Source organism: Oncorhynchus tshawytscha, linkage group LG10, assembly GCF_018296145.1.
Source record: "Oncorhynchus tshawytscha isolate Ot180627B linkage group LG10, Otsh_v2.0, whole genome shotgun sequence".
Lineage (NCBI taxonomy): Eukaryota > Metazoa > Chordata > Actinopteri > Salmoniformes > Salmonidae > Oncorhynchus > Oncorhynchus tshawytscha.
In genome coordinates this window covers 54,948,185-54,959,938 of record NC_056438.1, presented here as the reverse complement: position 1 = coordinate 54,959,938, position 11,754 = coordinate 54,948,185, and positions in this window count along the sequence as shown.

The following is an 11,754-nucleotide window of genomic DNA, read 5'->3' as shown; positions in this document are numbered from 1 at the left end:
GACCCTCCACAATAGAGTGAAATCACAACGCCCCCTTGCGGTTGATGGCTCTGTTGCGAGACGAATGCCGCATACTTTGAATTTTTCCAAACTCAGTGTATTCTTCAGTCTGGCCCAATGAGGTATAATAAGAACTGGAGACTCCGTCCAAGTTGTCCGACCGTTGTTTTCAAGGTAATCTACTCATGTTCGCAGACGCCGTTTCATGGACAGTCTATCTACACTGAGTGCATAAAACATTATGACCTGCTCTTTCCATGACAGACTGACCAGGTGAATCCAGGTGAAAGCTTTGATCCCTTATTGATGTAACTTCTTAAATCCACTTCAACAAGTGTAGATGAAGGGGAGGAGAATCGTATTGAGACATTTGAGACATGGATTGTGTATGTGTGCCATTCAGAGGTTGAATGGGCAAGAAAAAATATTTAAGTGCCTTTGAACGGGGTATGATAGTAGTTGCAAGGAGCACCGGTTTGAGTGTGTCAAGAACTGCAACTCTGCTGTGTTTTTCACGCTCAACAATTTCCCATGTGTATCAAGAATGGTCCACCACCCAAAGGACATCCAGACAACTTGACACAACTGTGGAAAGCATTGGAGTCAATACAGGGCCAACATCCATGTGGAACACTTTCGAAACGATGTAGTCCATGCCCTGATGAATTGAGGCTGGTCTGAGGACTAAAGGGAGTGCAACTCAATATTAGGAAGGTGTTCCTAATGTTTTGCACCCTCAGTGTATATCCGGGTTGCATCCGGTTTATACAGATTTTATTGCCATTTTAGCTAACCATAACTATTTTCCTAACTTTAACCTAATTATCCTAACCTTCTACATTCCTAACCTGCTTCCTAAGCTCTCATAACCTGCTACAAAAAGTCAAATCTGACGTTAATTTGTCAAAAGATGGATCCCTTCTAGCCATGACCCTTGGTCCAGCCAGTCTGTCGAAGAACAGGAAGTTACTAAACCACAAAAGAAGATTATTGTTGCCTCCCGTTTTAGTTTATTGTGATTGAAATGCCGTTTGTTTTTGATTACAATTATTAGGTGGAGGTTGCCAGCTACAGTATAGTTCTGCGCTGTAAGATAGCTTGACTTGCTAGAAAGTTATAAAACAAGTTGAGGGAAAAGTAAATAAACAAAACATGTTTTATTATCAACTGAAACCATATGTTTCTCCTGTCTTGAATAATAAGGTCATATTTCGCAATCTCCCAAAATAAATGCGATCTCTGGCAAGAGACAAGGCTCTCCTCCATATTGACTTGCATTGTGAAACCCTATCCTAAGCTCTCCGTCCAGTAGTGGAACATAATGAAATAACGGTATAATGAAATACTGTACGTCACGATGTAAACGGGGCATAAGCCTGCCTCAGACGAGCTAAGTGCATCATTAGATGATTTTTTGCCCTCCCACCTCACTTTATACACAGAAGATCTCTGCTAAACATGGTTTCTCTCTCTCTATGACCACGATAACTTCAGAACAAAGTTGACTACAAATACAAAGTTGCCAATGTCTTTGCAATTGATACAAACAAGCAAAGAATAAAAAGATGCTTCAAATGAAAACCGAGATGACTGCGTTAAAATATAAACAGTAAGCAATAGGCCTATTTCAATCATATTGAAACACATTTCATGTTCAACCAATTGAATTATTTTTTGCTACTTGTAAGCTATTGTCTGTAATTTGTCTCAACATATTTCATGATGTGTAACCTAACATGTGCGCAATAATGTGGCAAATTGGTGATTTTGTGCATCTTTATTGGGTAAGCATTTGAATAAGCCGCCTCAGTATTTGCAGTCGTCGGAACTGATCCGTCATCAGTATTGTGAAATAATTACTATGTTAAGGAAAGATTTGAATGGAGAAAACTTTTTTGAAAATCCTATCAGCATCGACACATGCTTCAATGACTCACTTAGCGACAGTTTTCCCAGCATGGTGTTTTGGGAAAAGCATGTTACACATCTTCGGCCATTGTAGGAAAGATGCATTATTAAAACACTGGTAAGACTAAGTTCCATCGTTATCGGGAAAGGGAAGTGGTCTATGTGAGAATTGACTCATCCTGTTGGAGTCTGTAGTTTCTTTCATCTCAGGGGTTCAAAAGGCTTTGTGCCTTTTTTTCACATCTTTACTATTCCTTCTGTGCAGTGGTTTGCTAAATGACTCATGTTTCCTCTCTCGCAATACCTACAGGCGTAAATCAGCCACAGCAGGATTAAGCTGAATGTGAGCGCGATTAAATAGCTTTGGCAACTGTCTTCCCATACAAGGCCTCTGTTTAGCCTCTGTTTGGGCTAAATCCGGTCCTGTCTTGGTATTTTGCTCTCCCATTTAAAAGAAGTGAAGGCGTGTAAGTCAACAACTGGCTAACTTGCTTATGGGCAGGGCAGAGATGAGTCAATTAAGTAGTTGGTTCGGTTCAGTAATATTTCTATAATCGTTTATTCTGTCTCCGGAAAAAAATATCAAAAATTAAAATCAAACGGACATATTTCTGAACCGTATATGCATTTTGTAAGCACTAACATCCAATGAGCTGTGAGGACAAGCCCTCATATAGCCTCATAGTCACAGCGTTGAATGAGAAAATATCATTTTGAGCTGGGCAGAAGAATAAAACCCTGTAACATAAAATGCACCCCCAAAATTGAATGTGTAGATGAACCACCGTGTTGTTGTGAGATTTTAAATACTCATGAATGCTGAAAGGTCAAACCATTGTGTGCAATTAGTTCGGATAGAAAGGTCATTGAGATATTTAGATTCTGATAAGGCTGGGACCATAATGGCTTCTTGTTTCTCTTATTATCGAAGGTAATAATACAGACAGCCAGCCCTTTTGTTCTTGCTCCAGTGGAAAGACACACTCTGTAATCACTCTTTGTGCATTTCCAGAGAGGGGGGTATAAGACAGGTTAAGTATGTTAATGAATGGGAGGACGCGTTGTGAATTATGATTTGTCTGTCTCGGTCTCAGCTGTGGGATGAGAAATTGTTCATTTGATCGCTGTTTAATGAAAGGAGATTGCAAAACAATAGTCTCACTGACAAACAAGTTTGGGTCAGAGACATTTGTAGTGTCCAATGATAAACAAGGATATCAATCCAATGTTTACCTTTCTTCTATTAGTTATGTCACTTCCCTGCCCTTATTAACTTCCTCTCTGTCTGTTTGGGTGACAGTGGTGTCAGTGGTGTGAGAGGCTGAAGGACTATGTAACAGGCAGCAACAAACAGGGAGGGGTTCTTGTCTAACATCAGGGAGCCAGCGTCAACATCAAGGCATTGGATGCATGTAATGTCTTTAGCTCAATGAGTTCAAACCCTGGTTGGCAACTCCTATATCCCGCAAGGGCAAACCCTGCAGAATCTGTGAAGGACATGCTGCTATCATCTGTGGATTAAGATGCATGTTAAGTTAATGACTGCCCTATACCTGCTATTGACTCAGAGTGACCTACATAATACGTGGAAAGGTGAAGCAAAACCAAGTGGAAAGGTGAAGCAAAACCAAGACTAAATGCCAATACATCTTTACTACACACATGCTGTATGGGTATAAACAGGGGTTTATTCATTAGCACAAACTGGTTCAAATTGCAGCCAAACATTTTGCAATGGAAAAAAATCAGGTAAGTCCCTGTTTTGGCCCCATGCTTCTGTTTGGGGTCTAGTGAATACACCCCAAGAAAACACATAAGCCTATTTATTTTATCCAAAAGAACCTCAACTGGACGAGGCAGAAGCCAGTCATGCATCCATAGTGCTTTAGTTACTGTATGTCGTACAGGGCTGTGGCTCGTGTTCTGTGAGGGAGATGGATGCAGTGTTCCAGTATTGAGGTATAGACTTCTCCCTAGCCCCAGGGAACACTGTCAGTAGAGGATCTTCCTCATTGCCCCTCCCGGTCAATTCCTTCACTTGCTACTACTACTGCTGAACATGCTCTTTCACTTTACATAATTAAAGACCCTCACTTCAATCCCCATTAAGGCGTATACAATTAATTCAAGAGTGTTCCTGAAGGAACTCCAACAGCAATTTAGCCAGGGAGGGAGGGGTCTAGTTCTCATGGTGGCTGGCTGTAATCATGTTCAATTAATAAATCAAAAGACTTGGCTAATTCTTAAAAGTGGAATTGAGGGGCGGTGGATTAAATGAGGAAGAGAATAGCAATGCTTTTTTGTGTGTTTTTCTTTGCTACTAGTTAGCATCTGCTGTCCTTGGCTTTAAAGTAGCTCTACCCACCCTGGCATGTGTAATTTAAGAGAAGCTGTTTTCTACCCTGAGACAGACCGGCAAAAATGATGAAATGTAAGTCTGGGAGGCAGTCCACCAAGTGTGAACTGAATGTATTAAAGACATGCCAGATTGTCGCCTCAGTTTTTTGTTGATTAGAGAGGAAAAACAATGCATAATACTCATAAAATACAATCCACTTTCACATGTTGGAACGTGTTTGCATAATGTGAAGTTGAATTTTCATCCACTTATGGTAATAGAAATGATCATAAATGTAGCGCTACCATTTCAGCAGACCACACAGTCTTGCTTCAGAGTGGTTGTGTGTTTTGAACGTTGCATAGAGAGATAAAGGTTAACGGCCTTATATTATAAAACATGTCCCATCATGCACTGCTATATCCTAACACATCAGACGAGTTGTGTTATGTCCACAGTGTGTTGTAAAAAATAAGTTCAAATCCAAAAGACAAGGTGAGACATCTCAATACAGTACTGCACAAGCCTCATCCATTAAAGTCAGTGCTGTGCCTACCTTGGTTGAATCATTTTAAAGGCGTGGCAATGCAGGTTTGGTCTGAAGATAAGTGAGGGATCACCAGATACACTCTGAGCGTTGCATTGATTTGAATACCGGTATGTTCATTTTTGTTGCATTTAATTGAATCAAATTGAATTTGTCAATCTACTGTATTGAAGTCGTGAACTTCAGATTGCGCACTTTTTTTTACAATGTAGTAGGAAAAAAACTGATTCATCAAATTTTGAGATGAGCTCTATGTGAGACATTATTGTAAAACGATAGTTCAACACTAAATTGCAAGTCATTAACTATTTCTATTGTGCTGTGTCAGCAAGCCACCCTGGAAATGCTCACTGGTGGCCCTGCTACATTGCAAATGCCCATCTTGACTCGACACTTATATCAACTACACACACGATCGAGTTCTTGGCAATATATTCTACTTTGTACAGTGATGTGCGTGCTTCCATTTTTGGAATAAAATCTTCTACACTAAATGTATTTTCTCAGACAGAGAAGACTGTATTGCTCTAATTTAGCTGGTAACAAAATATTTTTGGGTGAAAATGTATTGGTTGTTCATATTCACTGTGTTACATTTGACATGTATTATGGACTGCATCATTCTGCCCCAAAATAAAGGGCTCCTTTCAAGATATTCTCAAATGTGGCCTCCATTATATCTTTATCAATCTACATAGTTTTATTTGATTTCCTCTAAAGTGGGAGAGGTAAAAAGGCTACATTTGTTAGATTGTGCAGGGAACTTGGGCAGTCCATCAGATCACAAATGCGTGCCTTCGTTTGAGTCCATTTAAAGGATGTCATTAGGCATGTAGGCATATTAAGTGCACATGGCAGGACATTGCCACTTTCACTGAGGAGGGAAGTGAATGAAAAGAGGCCTGAGTTGAACTTGCAAAGCTGAACGGTCAGAAAATGCCTGTAGATACTGGGTCTTTACTTAAACTGAGGCAGCAGCATTTTTGTTATCTCTTGATAAAAAAAGATTATCGACTTTACAATCCTGAAAGTTAATATCCACTGTAGGCCTGTGGGGCAGTGGTACATCAGCAATAGGAGCGTGATGAATTTTGCCAATGTCAAATTAGACCAATGCAATTATCTTCTGGAAAGTGTTGACAGAGCTGCCATAGCAAACCAGAAAATGGAACACTAACCTGTTCCAGTGTCTGGAACTATTTTGGTCAGACAGAGTGGGTTTGAGACACTATTGAGTCTGGCCTGTCAAAACCGAATTCAATAGCACAGTCACACAAACTGAGGAAGGAACAACATTTGGTCAATTATGGCCGGATGAATGTTGACGTGCACACAATAAGAGGTGTTGCTGCCGCGCTTATGCAACTTTGGCCCCTTGTTGAGCTTTAGGCAGAGATAGAGAGCGTGAGAGAGAGCGTGAGAGAAACAGAGACAGAGAGAGAGAGAGAGAGAGAGAGAGGTGTTTGTTTTTAGGTGCTGCAGTCTCCAGGGGATGGCTGGTTTGTAGAGAGAGGCACATGAGAGGAGTTGGCATGGTAGCCTTGCCGTTGGCCCTGAGGTGAGCACTGAACGCGTCGGTGGGTCGGGCCTCCCCTGGGCTGGAGACTTGGATCAGTCCTGCCCTGGCGTATTGATCTCTCACCATTATACATCTTAAAAATATTCCCTTAGAATTATAGGTGGGGAGTTATTTTCATCATATACATCCAGACTAGGGTTTCCTGATGTACAGTACAATACCATTCCTTGCAAGTACAAGCAACTGGAAAATATCAACAAACTTTCAAGTTCATATACATTTTAATCCTCCGAGCTCTGCCCACTGGCAACAAGCAGACTACCAAACAGACTACCAAAAAGGAGATCCCAGCAGACAGAGTGGGAGGGACGTCACATACTGAAGATACACTCTGCATTTTATGAAAACAAGTCTTAGGCCAATATGATGAAATAAAAGCAAACAGATGTGTTTCTCTTGGATTATTGTTAATACAAATCATCTCTATTTTGTACGGCATTTTAACAGGGTCGTTTTGGCATATCGGAACCATCAAACATTATATTGCATGATATTACGTTTATCTTCATTAGTGTTCATTGATAGAGTGATTCATCCTGCAGAAAAAAAGTAATTTATCTAAAAACCACTAGGACAAGACCTGTTGCAGTCTGCTCATATTATTCAAGAGTGAAAAAACACACAACCACTTTAAACATCCCTCAGATAAAGAAAAATTGTTGAATAACTATAGCAATTCTAATGAGCCCCAGGAAAATGCATTCAGTCCTGGAAAACATACTTCTACAAACTCTCATCTTCTCTAAAGCGCTGTGTTGGGAATATCTATGATGAAATACTCTGCTTCTCTGATGTAAAGATTTTTCATTTCCCTTTTTATTTAGATGCAGAAACATCCCACTGGGGAAAATAAATAAATAAATCTGATGACGTTGAATCAAGGTGGAAAACCGATTGGGTTTCACCAAACTTTTAAGCTAAATCCAATGACATGGTGACATTTTTTATTTCTTTCAAGATTATTTCACATTTGTTGACATCGCAACCAAACGTAAATCAAAACTAGACATTGAATTTGCATCTGTTCCCAGTGGGATTTGACTTTTTACATGGAGTGTTTGGCGCCTTTTATCCTCACACAGGCTCTAATACAGGGGTCACCAGTTACATTCAGCCGTGAGCCGATCTTTCATTGAGCGGATGGTCGGAGGGCCGGAGCATACTTATAAATCATTTGTACACTGCAAATTGACCGCGAGAATCCCAAACAGATATAGTATTTGACAAACACAAAATCATTTCAAACCTTGATTCCATTGGTATACTATCGTATATACCTCTTTGTTTATGCGTGGGAGTATTTGGGAATAGATTTCCTAAGTTAAAACCACTTTGAGCTGATTTCCTTGTGATTTTGCAGTCTTGTCCAACAACAAATTATTTTAATTAATTGATTAAGACAACTTTTTTTTTTTTGCTCTGAAAACCTGGGGGGCCAAATAAAATGACCCCCGGGCTGCCTATTGGGGAGCCCTGCTCTAATACTGTAGATCCCACCTGTTTATGGCTGTAGTCTCTAGCTGACGATCACTTCCCTAAAAGAAAGCACTACTTTCCCCTCTCTAAAACATGCTCGGAAGGATATGAATCTCCTTTACTCCAGAAGTATCACGAGATATGTCTGATTAAAATTCATGACACCAACCTGACCATAAAAGTATTAGCAGGATGTGTCCACAGGAGAGATGGAATCAGTAACTACACATTGGCATCATCAGATGCTGTAGTTCCCTTGCTCCATGTCTGTTGGAACATAAACAGTAACACTGTCTGCAGAATTGTGAAGATGATAAGAGATGATAAGCAGATCTCTGGGCTCCATATTTTGCATGAATTCCAAGGTTGAGAATGAGATAGCAGACCAGAGAGATATTTGATGTATTGCATGCTGCTCACACAGTCTACAGCAGCAGGGGTGGGTGAGCATGCAAGCTGGGGGCAAGAATTACATCAACTTCACAAACACCTCACTCTCAACTCAACAGTTTTGAAGCATGATAAACAACCTTGGTAACAGAGCAAAATCAAAAATACATCAACTCTGTACTTACATGACATCAGCTAGAAAAGCAAAACAATGTATATGACTATATACTGTATCTATCCCTCACAGCGAAAATATTAGCCAAAATCATTTATATGATACAGTACAGTAGCTCTAATCAACAGTTACCTCTGGCTTTAGATTGCTTCAGATTTTACAAATCAGTAAAATCATCTGGTATTGTTGAACTGATTCATGGTTATGGATTTATTGAAAAGAGGAACGCCTTCAATTATTTCTGCATTCACTATCTCTCTAACGCATATGTGACACACACAAACACGCGCACACACAAAGAAGAGCCAGCCAGGAAACACTTTCTGCTTTTGTGTTACATTTTATTATTGGTCTTCTGTTAACCTTTCAAACCTCCCCTATGTTCCCATTCAGACTCAACAAGACTGGAGTGCAAACTTGTGTGGAGAGTTTTACAAAGGTTCAAAAGGGGTTTTCAAGAAATGTAAGGCAATGAATTCCGGTTTGCTTTCTTCTCTGAAGTTTTCTGAGTTGACAATCCAACTGTTATGGTGCTTGGTGCTGTGCTTTATGGACATTTATATAAAAAGTATATATAGAAGGTATAAAAAACTATTGGGCAGAAAAAGTGCAGAAGTACATTTGAGAATTCTATTTGATTCAAGTAACAGCATTGAGAGAGATGGCACGGTGAGTTAAACAGCCAAGATAATTTTCTCCTTACAGTTGAATGTCACCAAATAATAATTATAGACAAAGTACTGTATATCTAGCTCGTGTAATACTGTACCTCTGTTGTCTCCATTTCTATAGGAAATATAATTGCTGAACATTATGCATTAATACGGGCATTAACTTTTTTGTATTCCTCGGCCACACTGAGAATTATAATGAATGCCTCTGTAATATAATTACAGTTTCAGTTGCTATGGCTACATGAAAATGCTAACAAATGGTGTTATCGAAATCTCCAAGGTGAAAAAGATAGATCATTAAGATGATTTTGAATCTACCGGCAGTGAGACATTTTTGAGGCCCCAGAGATGGCAGTGCGTCTGCTATGGCTGAGAGAAGTTCTTACATCTCTATTCAATCAGCTGAATGTAGTGTGTTAATGCACCACAGCTGTGTTTTAGAGGAGATGAGAAATATCAATCAAACTGTTCTGTTCGCTTTTTCCTTTGGAGAACAAGGGACTTGAACCGTGCCATCTCTCTCAATGCTCTTACTTGAATCAAATAGAATTGATGTCCCCTAAAAGGTAATGAGTTGTTGTTCAGTGATTTTCAAATGATAGGCTTAGATGCTCAAATAGCTTTATATAATTAATCTGAATATGTCATGCAAATATCAACAGAGAAGCACAAGAGCTCCTTGTGGCTTTTCTTAAAAATAAGCTCTCATCAACTCTTTAAAGCTAGCCATCAAACCACCATGGCTGTTCTGAAATGGATTCTACATAAACACTAGTGACACCTACTTCAATTGTGGCCTTGCAATTGGCCTTGATTAACTTTTACCACTGAAAGCAATTACCATGACAATGCACAGCATTGAGTACGGTTCGTGTTTTCGGCATAGTAACGAGATAAGGTTGACAGTTGCATCACTGAAAATGTTTCACATTGTGAAATGCATTACGATTTAATTTAGCTTTTAATTAATTATTTTTCATGGGTTGTTTAACGTGTATCCCACCTTCATGGATATTTCCTTCAATAGATACTGTATATAATTAAAGCTTACAGAGGCAATTTGAAATTAGGCCCTGCTGTGCTCTCAATTACCAAATGTGTGTGTATTGTTCTTGGCAGAAATTCCACAAACTCCCAAGTCAGTGTGGACCTATTGGGGGATTAGTCAACAAACTAATATAGAGTTGTTGCAATATGCAGATGGACTTTTTATGGAGGCAGTGTTACCCATAGTAAGCAGCTTGGGTAATTATCTGGGCTATGTGATGTATAGGCAATTAACACTACATGACGTTGTCTTTATGGAGAAAGGACGGCAGCTGGAAAGGTGAAGCAATAACACATCATCGATCCTTTGGTACTTTGGGATTTTCTTCAAATCAAACAGCTGGAAAATATGATGCTCCGAAAGACAGATTGGTGTTTCTTAATTATCAAGTGCTCTATCAATTTTGCAGGTATTGATGGGTCCTAATTGCCCATATGGTTGTTTGCTTAACTTTGGCTCCATTGGAGGACCCTGATGAAGATCTAACAGTAATTAATGTGCAGGAAAGAGGTAAGCACCTGCTTTCCTGTTAAAATATGTGTGGCACCACACTTTTAAGTGCCCTGAACAATGAGGTGTGGCTGGGAATCCGATTATTTTTTACATTCATGCTTTTTCACGCCCTCCTAATTGTTTTAGCTGATTAACTTGCTATGCTTACGCTTTTTAATTAAGGCTTTTTCATTTTCAGGATTATGGCTTTTGTTTATTTATATTACATCTTGCAAAACAGTTTCCTGGGGGCAAACCTTTACTGGAAGGATGAGATTTGAATAATCTTCATGGTTAGAATCTGCTCATAAAATATTGATATGTAGAGGTTAGTGAGCAAGATGATTGACCTTTAAGAACTATAATCAGGAAGATCTGTGCTGTTTCGCTGCTCGGTGACATCCAACCAGATTCTGATATTCACTAAAAACCATCCCACAGCTTGACGCAGGGTGTGTTTATTTGGCAATGGTAGATTTTTCTTTTGAAAAAAGCAATATCATGTGCATCTCAGGGACCTGGTCTGTCTTTGCTTCTCCTCGAATGAGTGGGATGTCTCGCATGGTTAAACACATAGAGTATAGCTTTTGAGTTGGAATCACGATGCTATCGGTGCGATGCAGCTCGACGCATAGGGACCCAAATCTTGCGTAACCAAGATCTATGACAGCTGTTTGGCTTACCATAGCGTAGGAGGTGTACTCCTCATAATTGCTCTCATCCTTTCATCAAACCACGCTTAAGCAAATTGCCAGGCTGGAACTGATGGAAAGTTCTGCCTTGGCTGCCAGTTTTTATAATTGAGCCATAGTACAAACCCACCAACCCGGTACTATGAATACTCTTTTAGTGCAGATAGAAATCCACCCTCAGCAAGAAGCGATAGAGAAATATTGTGGGACAGCTGGCAGGGTTGCTGAGTAGTTAAAACACTGAGTATGAGTAGCTTAGTTCAAGAGAACATCTGGCCTTCTGGTAATGGGACTACACCTGCTTTGCTGGGCCCGGCCAGGAGGCAGGTGTTGGCCCACACTCACAAACCCTTATTAAGTCAGATTCAATAAGGACTCACAGCTGCACTCATTGCCATGCACACATTACTGGGTATAACTTACAGGTATAGCATA